Source organism: Etheostoma spectabile, unplaced genomic scaffold (genome assembly GCF_008692095.1).
Source record: "Etheostoma spectabile isolate EspeVRDwgs_2016 unplaced genomic scaffold, UIUC_Espe_1.0 scaffold273, whole genome shotgun sequence".
Taxonomy (NCBI): domain Eukaryota; kingdom Metazoa; phylum Chordata; class Actinopteri; order Perciformes; family Percidae; genus Etheostoma; species Etheostoma spectabile.
In genome coordinates, this window is record NW_022605577.1 from 1550165 (window position 1) to 1562998 (window position 12834).

General features: G+C 41.9%; 1 protein-coding gene and 1 long non-coding RNA gene across 3 annotated transcripts in view; one reads left to right on the plus strand and one right to left on the minus strand.

The window, feature by feature from the left end:
- The window catches only part of myot (myotilin), a 44672-nt gene extending 37320 nt beyond the window's left edge, over positions 1–7352 (minus strand). For both annotated transcript variants that reach the window (XM_032510835.1, XM_032510834.1), the window contains exon 1: positions 7196–7352. The gene's annotated coding sequence lies outside the window, so the exon portion shown is untranslated. The remainder of the gene's footprint in view (positions 1–7195) is intronic.
- Positions 6423–12100, plus strand: LOC116685916 (uncharacterized). Its single transcript, XR_004331082.1, has 3 exons — positions 6423–6432; positions 9033–9038; positions 11997–12100. It is a non-coding gene; the product is annotated as an uncharacterized LOC116685916 (long non-coding RNA).
- Positions 12101–12834: the final 734 nt, after the last annotated feature.

The following is a 12834-nucleotide window of genomic DNA, read 5'->3' on the forward strand; positions in this document are numbered from 1 at the left end:
CAATGGAATGCTAACGGCAGGTGATGGTTGGTAGCATCAAATTGGCGCCATAGGGAGCTTCGCTTAGAGAGGAGAGGCTTACCCCCTTGGGTCCTGCCCATGACACTTCTCTTTTAAAGCCAGGCCAGCCAATGTATCACTTCCCATGCACCAGATCACTAAGTGTGTCCATCATGTCACTTTGCTTAGCAATAGTATGGGGTATTGCAGCTGAAAGACAACCACAGATCCCAGCCTGCTGCCCTCTGTGGCTCTGTCCTGGGCCCCGAGAAGGAGCTGGCAGACGAGGCTAAGGTTCAGGTTTCCAGGCTAAATTAAACCCTGCCACCTCCTGAGCACAGCCAAGACTCTCTGGCCTCTCTCTGGACTCTCTTCATTAACAAGACACAAACAGTGGAGGGTAAAACTCTCCCTTAAACCCTAACCCCTAAGCCTGCACTGTCTTTAGCCACAGCATGTACAACATCCATGTGTACATCCAGTTTCCCCTCGGATAATCACTCCCAGCAGGTGGGTTTGTGTGTGTGTACCTCGGTTAAAGCCTCCTGTTGATGAAACAGCAGCTGCTGCTGAACCGCTCATATCAATTGTCTCTCGGTTACATAACCAAAGGATTTATGGCAGCGGCAACAAGCTGCATTCACACATCATCCTTAATCTGTTGCCTGCCATGCAATAGATGGATAGAAACATGCAGGAAGTGGTGGATACGCTCAATGACGACCCAGACAAGCACACAATGTTCATAACAGGTGCAGTAAATGTTCCAATTAAAGGGTTACTCCAGCAATTTTTTTATTACATTGCTGTAAAGTTGGGGATGTCACAAGATACAGATTAAAACAAGAATGGACAAAATTAAAGAAACAGAACAGATATCCTGAAATTTCGTCTTTGGTATGGGTCAATCTCCCAAAACACTGGGGCTGCGTCCAAATTCGCTTTCTACGCACTACATACTCGCTATGTATGGTATTGTTCAACATACTGTAGAGACCCAGCAGGACTAACATAGACTCTTGGGGAGTTCAGGGGGGGGGGAATGTGTTGCCCTAGTTCAGTTGGTCAGGTTCAGAAAGTGGGAGGGCGGCGAGAAGGGGAGTGAGGGTCACCCCCAGCGTTAACGTTATCCCAGTGAAGCTAACTAGCTGGTTTATGCTAATAGCCTTTTTCATTGTTTTGGACACTCTTTGAACCCAATTATTAGCCTGTATTCTAGGGGGATAAAACCTGATTCTCCAGTTAAACTACAGCTCCCTCATCATCATCACCTGTCCTCATCATTCAGCTAGCTAGCAAGCAGTGGAGCCACGGCCGCTACTATACTTATGTGTGTGTCACTGCCTAATGTGAGGAGATTGTCGATTTGAGTCGCGCATGCTCAGATTTAAACGGTTAACGACATAACTGTCATACTAAAATTTGGGAAATCCATGAAATGATAAACTTTTCTCATTACAAACAATAAGAGAACATGGGAATCATTTCAAAAACATTTTAACTACCTATGGTTGTTGGGTTGCTAACGTTATTCATTTCAATTAATTCCTGTGCCTTTGTTGTGTTTGATTGCTAGCTTGCAGCAAAGCTAGCAGTCATTTCAAAAACGTTTCAGAATCAGCATTATTTGCCTGGTATGGGGACATATAAGAGGAATTTTGCTTTAATAAATAAACTCAGCTAGTGACGTTGAGTCATGTGTGAAGCTGCAGGCTGATTTAGATCTTCAGCTATAATTTAAGAAACAGTAGCGGGATTGTTACAATATAATCTATAGATGAATTGACTAATTTACAGACTGGTTTTGAATGAGTATTCAATTACATTTTATCGACAGTATCAATTCATAACAAGAGTTATCTCGAGACACTTTACAGATAGAGTAGGTCTAGACCACACTCTATAATTGACAAAGACCCAACAATTGTAGTTATTCCCCCACAGTGGCGAGGAAAAACTCCTTTTAGGGAGAAACCTGGGACAGACCCAGGCTCTTGGTGGGCGGAGTCTGACGGGGCCGGTTGGGGGTGCGATGGTAATAATAGTCCCAATAAAAGATAGTGGAACAATGACTAGAAATAGATTGTAGTAGTTGATGGCATAGCAGGGCACTGCATGGCATTACAGGGCAAAGCAGGACGTAGCAGGACGTAGCAGGGCACCGCAGGACGGGTAGCAGGACCACGGCGACACCTGCAACCGTGATTTTGGGGCCTCCCTAATCTAAGGAGCGGGACCTTTAGACCCTGGCTCTGCCCTCCTACGTACTTTTGCTCAATTTTCATTTTCCTTCAGTTCTACGTCTGGGTCGCGGTATATTTGCGGGTTTGCTCCAGCCAATCCTAACCTGTCCAAATCTTAACCGGTCCAATCAGCGAACAGAGGGCGTGGCTGAGAACAATGACGTTGCGTTTGAGTTGTAGGACCAGGTTAGGACTTTTTTGCTGTGGTTTGCCTTTCACAATGTCTAAAGGTTACTTGACTAGTAGAAAATAGAAAGTTTTTTGTGATCAAATTCAATTTTTTTGTATTCAGAAAACAGAAAATGGAAAGCTCAGGATGCTAATTAATCAGTTTTACTTAGCTAACATGCTACAGTGGAATATTCCAATAAATATTCAAATATTTATCATAAAGGTGGAAAACTACAGAGCCCCTAAAGGGACATGGGGTTAAACATCATGTTAGCAGCAACCACATGCTGACAAAAAAAGGTTTTTTTGAACAAAGGGTCTCCATAGAAAACACATTTTCTGCAAATACAGTACACACCATAACACAACACACAAATGTGCTGATATTGCATTGGAGTGTTTTGACCTATGACACAATTAAGAGTAATGGCTGGTATTTTTATAACTGCATACCCTCCTGGGACGATATTCAGCATCCCACCTGTTCTGCTACACAGGAAAGAGAGGCTGCACTTTCTCTAACATTCAGAGTTGCATATTAGAGGGTTTCCGAAGGCAGAGCCACCTGTTCTCACTAAGACATGAGGGAGTGAGACGTTCAGGCTGAGTCATGGTGACAAACCTTCCTATATACACAAAGGCTTCCGAATCTGGCGGGGTGGATAGACAGAAAGATGAAGGAAAATACCACAAGGTGACTCATTTCTCAGGGGTTGCCATAGAAATATCCTCTTGCCTGCGTCACTCTGGCTTAATCCATTCCACACATTAACATTTACAGAAAACACCAAACATATAATACTTGAATGATGAACGGTCTTGACAGATTCTCACACAGATCCTGATTGATGAAGTTCATTAGAAAAGAGGAGGAAACCAACACCCACACCTACCCACAATCCACCCTGTTAAATTTAAACAAGCCACCCACGTGAAGCCTCCAACCCCCAGCAGCACTCAGCTGTGGACAGATCAGCACCGCAGCGACATATTCGAGTGTTAAAAAATGCACTAATGGGCAATAATTACATAAGTCTGTTGGCTCTTCTTTGATTGACAGGCCATTACAATGGATGGGACAATACAGTCAGCCCAGAGATGGGAAGTAACGAAGTACAAATACTTTGTTACTGTACTCAAGAAGATTTTTCATGTATTTATACTTTACTATTCATTATTGTGCAGACTTTTTACTTTTACTCCTTACATTTTACCGTGAATATCGTTACTTTCTACTCCGTACACTTCACAAAATTGGCTCGTTTCTTTAGTTGAAACTAATTGGATGGGACTATACTACGTTGCACGTCCGCACCACTACAAGACATTTGACACATTCGGTGGCAAATCATTGCGCCTTGATGGCAACAACGTTAGCAGAGTATTATGGACGGCGACAAGATTGAAAATGAAGAAAATATTGTGAGCTCGACTTATTACATTTATTGTTATTAGACTCCATGTTCAAAGATTCCCTGGCACTCAGTTCATTTTCTCATTCGCAAGGCTACTTTTACTTTTATACTTTTAAGTAAATTTCCAAGCCTGTACTTTGTTACTTTTACTTGAGTAAAGAAGTTAAGTCAGTACTTCCACATAAACCAGAGTATTTTTTTTAAACAAGTAACTGTACTTCTACTTGAGTACGGGAAGTGAGTACTTTTGCCATCTCTGAATCAGCCACTGCAAAAAACCTTGCACCCAAAGAACAATTCATACACATGCAGTGTGAAACAGTCGGAAAACCGAAGTGGAATGTGGGAAATAAAATATCAATTTTACTAAAAATGAATCACATTCTGGATTTTGGTCAGCACAAGCTGATGCTTTACTTATCTGCAAGAATAAAACTAGTGTTTCATGGTACATATGTTGGTGTTTTTTTATTTTTTATTTGCAATCAGATAAAACTCTTTCTAACCATTAAACCCGATGGAATGAATTGTAACTAATTCATTTTAGGTAGTCTTGGAAAATACACATTTTGAGCATAGAGGGTTTACCACTGACAGCAGCATCATGCAAATCATGGTAACTTTATATATTAATCACATACATAATAACGTCACATCCTTTTAGTTTCCTAAACATCATAATGTAATTGAGTACTACTTATAGGGAAAATAAAATACAAGCTATGTTTGAAAAAAATCAAGTGAATGTTCATGAGTTCTACATCACTTAATGGGATACTCTTTATCCTCCATATATGTCATATGCTTTGCTGGAGGCAAATTTGATATTTTTTGCAGGTTCAGCTAACCTGCTGTGCACTGATTTAACCCTCATGTTGTCCTCGGGTCACATTTGACCCGTTTCCAGTTTTTTTATTACAAAAATGGGCCTTTGAAATAAGCTGAAAAATGTCAACATTATAAATATCAAATGACTTTGAAAAAAACATCACAAAAATGCACTCACAACAGTGGAAAAGTGACAAAAATGTCAGAAAAAGCGATAATAACGTTGACCAAAAGAAATTGTTTTTTTCATGGTTGACGGGAAGACAACACAAGGGTTAAGGAATATCTGGGTTGGAATAAAGTGAAGGGATGACTGTCTCAGTAAGTCACCAGTCATTAAGATTGATCCTCCTGAGACAACGGATACCAGAGTACACAGAAATGAAAAAAACGAAAAAATGCCAACCTTTTGGGGACTCCAGATGAAAGGTCAAGGGATCACCATGGTCTTTAGAAATTCAACAATATATACGGTACATACAATCCATCCAATAGTTGATATTGTTGATATTTTAGTCTGGACAAAAAGAACCGACCATCCCTTGAGCCATGCCGCTAGATTGGCTAAAAAGAGGAAAATAAGAGAACATCATTTCCAGTTGGTAACTTTTTGGTGATCATTTTTGGATTTTTCTGTCCTGATTGTAAAATAATCATATAAGTTAATGAGGTGGGATTCAGATCCCTGTCTTGTTCTATAAGGATTATTTCACTTTAAATACTGATATTTATACTTTATACTTTTTCCCAACTGTATGTATCTAGTATCTAGATATTTATGCGTTTTTTTTAGACATTACATATTTCTATTTACCACTCTACATGCTCTGCACACCCATATAAGCATTTCTTTATTTTAATTCATATAACTACTAACTCGACTTTTCCACTGGGTTTTTAATTGTTTCTTTGCTGTGTTTTTTAAGCTGTGAACTTAGCACGTCATTTTGGACTACAGTGTCCTGTGGTATGACAATAAAGAAATCTGGAATCTTGAAGGATCTTGCCTATAGTGCAGCTTTAATTTGTGGTTCTAAATGGGATTTTAAAGGTACACCGGGATGTAAAGAGACTGCTGGTGGAGAGGAGTGAGTTTTCTCGGCTGCATCAGTCTGACGGAGCTGTTACCCCTCCGCCTCCATCTCTCCGATTCTCCTAACTCCCCAACATGTCTGCTAGCCAGCGGGACCGATTTAGCCCGGGACGGGATCACCTGACCTCTCTGTTAGCCAACCACAGCTCAGCGGCTGGACACATACGTGCCATGCTTTTCACTGTGAATTACCCCCCCCAACAACACACACAGCACAACACACCACACACACACACACACACACAACACACAAACACACACACACACACACACACACACACACACACACACACACACACACACCACACACACACACACACACCACACACACACACACACACACACACACACACACACCTTGGCTGGGCTTGATGCTTGTGTTGCCTCACCCTGCTGCTGTATAACTGACACTTTCTTTTACTTCTACCCTTTAACTCCAGACGGATGTAACAGATTCACAGAAAGAGGAACATAGATAGATAGATAGATAGATAGATAGATAGATAGATAGATAGATAGATAGATAGATAGATAGATAGGCAGGCAGAGGACAGACAGACAGACAGACAGACAGATAGATAGATAGATGGATAGATAGGCAGATGGATAGATAGATAGATAGATAGATAGATAGATAGGCGGATAAATAGAAAGATATATAGCTAGATAGATAGATAGATATGTGGATAGAGAGATAGATAGATAGATAGATATGTGGATTGACAGATAGATAGATAGATATATAGGCAGATGGATAGATAGATAGATAGATAGATAGGCAGATGGATAGATAGATAGATAGATAGATAGATAGATAGATAGATAGATAGATAGATAGGCGGATAAATAGAAAGATATATAGATAGATAGATAGATATGTGGATAGAGAGATAGATAGATAGATAGATAGATATGTGGATTGATAGATAGATAGATAGATATATAGGCAGATGGAGATGATAGATAGATAGATAGATAGATAGATAGATAGATAGATAGATAGGTGGATAGGTGGATACATGACAGAGCATATAAATTTAGCTCCAGACAGATCATCCCAGCTGTCCTTTTCTTTCTGAGTGCAAATTCCAATCCATCCAGTGTCCAGTCTCAATAACCTGCAGTATCAGGAACCTCATGGCCCTCGACCAAGTGAATTACAACATTTGATCATCTGATTACCAGGCCATGATCTATCACGAACCATGACACAGACCTTTCTTTTAGTGAATTTCCACCCTTGTCTGGATTTGATTGTACTTTGGTCCATACATGTGCAACCAAAGCAAAATATCAGGCGTGTAAACTGGATCACACACGATCTCTGTGTTGTTTTTCTGTTGAAATTCTAGTGTTGCTCCAGCCATGCAAAACAGGCCCAGCTGCACCTTCAACACAACTTTAGAAACTGTAGAAAACTTGAACCAAAATGTCCCCTTCCTTACCTGTCTGGCCTTTCTCTAGCGGGCTAAAAAAACCCACCACCAACGGATGTATTGATCCAACAGGAAGTGCGAATGACCCAGTAGCTATGTGACCGTGTGGCTACCAGGCATGGCTTGGTCGCTCCCTACTCCGGGCGAGCTGACACACACATTTACACACAAACACACTGACAGGGGCATGTGTGTGGGGAATCTGAGGCTGGGGGAGGGGGTGTGGGAGGAGGGGTTCAGTTGGAGAAGTACTAAAGAGCAAATTTAGAGCCGAGTATAGTGTTCGTCAACAGTGACAAACTCATGGCGGGGCAGAGCTCCAAGTGTACGGCAAAAGGAGTGAAGCTCAAATCTGCTCAAACGAGTCCTTTACCCAGGGACTGTGGAGATTCTAGGTTTTGTTGTGGCCCTATAGGCAAGAATTCCTTGGGGGCCCCTCAAAACCAGAGTTCTTCACCATTATGTTCTAAACTACAAATGCTGCTTACAGACCTTGGCAATGGCTAATACTGCCACTATGCCTTCCAGATCTAAAGGCCTTCAATGAGACCCAGTCCTGAAAGTCTCTCCTAGGACAGGAGCTAGACGGACCCACACCTGCAAAGAGTCATTTGTTTGTGGTTGCCACGTTTTGAGACATTGCTGTGGAGTAAGGTTTGTCCGCCCTCGGGGGCCCCCTTACGGCCTGGGGCCCCAAGCAGTTGCCTGTTGGGCTCTGCCCAGGGCTGTAGTCAAGTCCACCTTTGTCGAGTCCAAGTCCTAGTGGTCTCTAAGTCCAAGACCAGGACTAGTGGAGTCAAGACCGAGTCAGAAAAAAAAAAGAATCATCTTCAAGACCATCAACGGTTTTGTTTTGAAGGAGGAAGTTAGTTTAGAAAAAAGAAAATCATATAGTGCTGAACTCGCTCGAGACCAACTAGAATATTTAGCGAACCCAATGGTCGACTCCGAGACAAGTCTGAGTCCAAGACAAGTCAGAGACCATAGAAAAACGGCTTGAGTCCGGTCTAAAGTCCTACAGACCTGGCTTCACCTGTCTCTGTTTTGTTGCCAATGTTAGCGGCTAACATCAATCCAAACCAACCAACCAAGTGTAAGTGTAACAGACATAGAGAGATGATTTGTTGCAATCTTTCAGGGATCACAAAAAAACTAACAATATTATTTCAAAAGATGAGAAAATGTGGCTGGTGTGTTCCCGGCCGGGGACTCGATGACATTACTTCACCCGAGAGCGTGAGACAGGAGCCAGGAAACCTGCGACTGGTGCCAGGGAGTCTTCAGGGGATACATGAGATGAGACCTCTGCAAATGAGAGAGAGAGAGAGAGAGAGAGAGAGAGAGAGAGAGAGAGAGAGAGAGAGAGAGAGAGAGAGAGAGAGAGAGAGAGAGAGAGACAGAGAGACTACAAGAGACTCTTTATAACACAATCCTAAACACAGATAACCACACAAACAGAATCCCAAAGGTGAAGTGGAAGGTAGTAGGGTTGATAGCAAATTCAGTCATAGATTGAGTAGTATTAAGGGACTAGCCACCATTTTATTTAGTGCTATTAGTATGTATGTCCTTTTACAGTCTATGTGTGTGCCTTCTGAAGAGATGACACAACAGCAGACATAACTAGATAATGCATTTCCTGGAAAGAAGTTGCTGACCAATCGCAATAAGAAAGCTGTAAAAGTACAGTAAAAGGGAAAAAAAATAAAAGAAAATACATTTTCAGAGCTTCAAAAGCCTGCCTTCTGTTACCATCTGACGACTTTTATTTTGAAAGTCCACTACTCCGAAGCCAACTCCAGAGACCCCAGAGCTCCCGTTACGGACTCTTATTCTGAAAGTTCAGTGCTGTGTGCTGGGCAAAGGTCTGCCTCACATTAGCTAATTCAAATTTCACATAATTATTAGTGTGTAGCTGGCGTTGTGTCTACATCTTCCCAGCCACTTGTTTCCAAAGTCAAATATGTCCAAATAAAAACTCCTTTTATGTTTATTTCCACTTGCAGAGCTCACGCCAACTGTACATACAATAGCGTTTTAATTCAACCGTATCTCTCATATTTGCCGCTCATGCTGCTCACTATTGTGCCGAAAGACTTATTGGGTAAAAAGTCCGATCATCCCTAACAATCCTAATTATTAAAACCAAAGAGGAAAATTGTATGATATGCTGTTTTCCTAACAGAATGCAATGTTATGTCTTAATAACTCGTACTGCTAGAATGATTACAGGCTGCTTTGACTAGATCGTTAGACTAAAAAAGACAAAGGCATCAGTAGATTGAGTCTCGCATTGCCGGACCTTCCTCCACAGCTCTGTGGAAGAGGGTCTGGTTAGTCCACACAGCATTCCAGGATGGGAGAAAACCCGCTCTGGTTTATTGGCATTTCTTTTAACCAATCACAATCGGCATGGGCGGTGCAATGCGCCGGTCAGAGCCACGGTGCCTCTGCAAAATAGCCACGGGAAGAAACTTGTTTTGGTGGGACGGGTGTACGTTCAATGGTCAAAGGTTTTAGTCGTGCAACAGAAAACTCAGATTGGACAGAGAGTCTAGCTCAGCGGCTTTCAATAGGTGAGGCGCGGCTCTCTTGGGGGGGCGCCTTAGAGCCTCAGGGAAGGCGCTACACGCAAAGAATAAATAACTGTATGCATCTCTAGTCATTTCGGTAATTGTGCATGCGTGTTAGCTTTAAAATGCATCGTTTCCCTGTTCCACGTCAACAGAAGTCAGGATTAAGGGAGGAGACAGGACAAAAAAAATAAATCCTGAGTTAAAGTTAGGTTACACCTGGTTGGGGTCCGAGGCTGCACCTCTGCCACAGTGTGACAGACAGGGAGAAAGGCCAATCACCCGTTTCTGGTTGTCTGTGGAGAACGAGTTCCCCCAGATCTCCACTGATAGCTGTGAAAGTCCTAATCCCTGAGTGTGGGTTTTCCCCACTGACCCTGATTACAAACAAATACAGATCAGATCCGAGCAAGTGGAGGACGACTTGAGTTTATTTCTCTCTGCAGTGCCGCCCCATCAAACACCTCTGGGCATCAAAAGCACGGCCTCATTGTTCCCACTGACAGATGTGGCGTCTGCTGATTTTCTTGGGGCTTTAGCCCCAAATGTTTTGAGTGTATCCCCGAATGTATTTTGACTGACAAATATGGAACCGGACGTTGCATCCGTGTCCCTGCTCAGTGCAGCTTCAGGTTTATGGAGGCGCTCTGCTGTCGACATGCTGCGGCAGATGCTTGGCGTTTGAGCTCCGTGGATTTCTGCCGTAGTTTTGGTTTTCCACCTCTGATGTAGAGCAGCGAACAGCCACTTCCCTAAACTCTGTCTCATTCAGAGACCCAAAAGGGCTCTGAGTCTGTCAGAAGGTCTGAGATCTACCGACGCAGCAGAGCAATCACGCATTCCACAGCAGGCTACGGTGCAGGTAGATTATTTTCTGAAATACAGCGACTTTATTCTTGTAAAAAGACAGCGAAAGGTGACGGACAAAATTAAATGTCTATAGAGTAGTTAGTCTATAGACAAACTAGTCTATATACTATCTACTAGTCTATATACAAGACTAGTTAGCTTGTCTTATATATAGACTAGCGTTGAACCAACAAGTACACTCACACAAGTACACAACAAGTCACAATGACAGATGCAGTGTGTTCAGCAGACAGAACAGTGTGTCAGGGATCACAAGTTCATGGATTAAAAGTGTTGAAATAAAGCTGTGGGTAGATTAAAAAAAACAACAAAAAAAACAACAAAACACCACTTAACATATTTTTATTGTATCACTGTCTTTTGCCTTTTTACATGGGAAGTTAGTGAGTGTTCATTTCAGGAGGGCTACAGTATATAATGCGTCAAACATAGGTCCAGTGCAAAACATAAACAAAACAAAGTAACAATTTTATAATGGTAAAGAAATGAAATGGTCAAAGGGGAATATATATTCTTAAATATATATCTATATACTTGATATCTTTAGAATGTACAACTTATAAGCACACAGCTGTCCTGTGTTATTAAAAACCTTCCATATTGCAAGCAGTGTCTTTTCTTAAGAGTTGGGGTACTATCAAGAACGGCCATAAAATACTGACAGTAATCATAAACTGTTGGCTAAATCTAGACTTTTGGGAAATATCACTCATCAACAGACAATACCAGTCTGCTGTATACCACTACCGGCCCATTGGTGCTTTACAATGAGCGCTATCAGGAAGATTCATTTGGTCAATGGACGGAATCCAGGTAGAAATCTACACTTTAACAGGATATAATCACTGTCTCTCTCCTTCACATCCTCACTTCCTCTTCCTCCTTCTCCTCATCACCCTTCTCAATCCACATATGCAGTTTGGAGCCCCCTGTTGAAATGCTGACCCTATTAATGGCTCTGTTAGCAGGTTCAATATTGCTTTCAACGAGTTATTTTCCATCGCAAAAAAACAACTTGAAAAATAAAATAATGAGCAACATTCATTTTCCTTCTATTAACCGACACTCGACTCGATCCACTAACTACCTCCTCTAACTCTATCCTTCCTTCCCTTGCAGACTGAATTCCTGCATTCTGAACACCTGGTCCCATCTACAGCACACCTCCCCACACTAACACAACTTTGTTGAGAACTGCACAGTTCATCCACAGGCTGGAAAAGAACTGTAGCGCAACACAATGCAACTTTTGGAAAACATTCTTCCACTACTTAATACGCAATAAAACACACAATTGGTCCCTTTAACATACTCAGGGCATTTGTATCTACAGCCTTACTCGGTCTGCTGTGCCCAGTAGCTAAAAGGTAGCTAATGTTACAGTCAGTTCACTAACTTTATAAGTCTCCTGCTTATTATGTTGTTTGTCTTGTAGCCACAGATTAAAAACTAATACTGCAAGCAGGTATGAACAGGGTCCGCGCCCCCTTGGCGCAAGTTGCCCCCAGTGGACCGTGTAGTCTTTTATGATGAGATTCCACCAAGTCTACATGCAATATTTCATACACAACAGACTCAGGGTTTGAAAATGTAGGTTTCACATTTTGCTAAAAATAAAAAATGGCCAAATTATGCCAAATTTGGTACAGAGCCTCGCTTGAGCATGGGGAAGAAGTGTGTTGAGTAATAACACATAACAACCGCGCTGCCTTGCATTGTGGGTTCCCTGAACCGTGGGCTTGGACCCCTAAAAAAAAGTTACAGTCCTGCTTTAACTGAGTCTTGTGCAAAAAGCTGCATTGTGTTTGTGTTTTTCTGCATCGGGCTTCATCCCACTGTAACAATCGGCAAAAAACAGGTTCTGGGCCAATTCTGTGGTCTTTAGATGGTAAATTCCTTCTTTAAAAATAAATAAATATGAGTGTAATTTGGAAGGTGTGGTCAAACAAAAGCAAAAAAAAAAAAAACTTCCTGGATTGAAGGAAAAGTCCTTCAACAAGGCTTGGGGGTGAATGGAGAGAGACAATGGAAAGCTATAGAGAGACAAAGAGCCATATGATGGTAAAAGACGTTGGAGAGAGCAAGGGAAAAGCAGATGGGTAGAGAAGAGAGAGTTGAGCAAAAGACGCAGAGGCAATAAAAGGCAGCGTTGAGAAGCGTTGCGTTGACAAAATGAGAGGAAAAGAGTTGGTGGGAGAGTTGTAA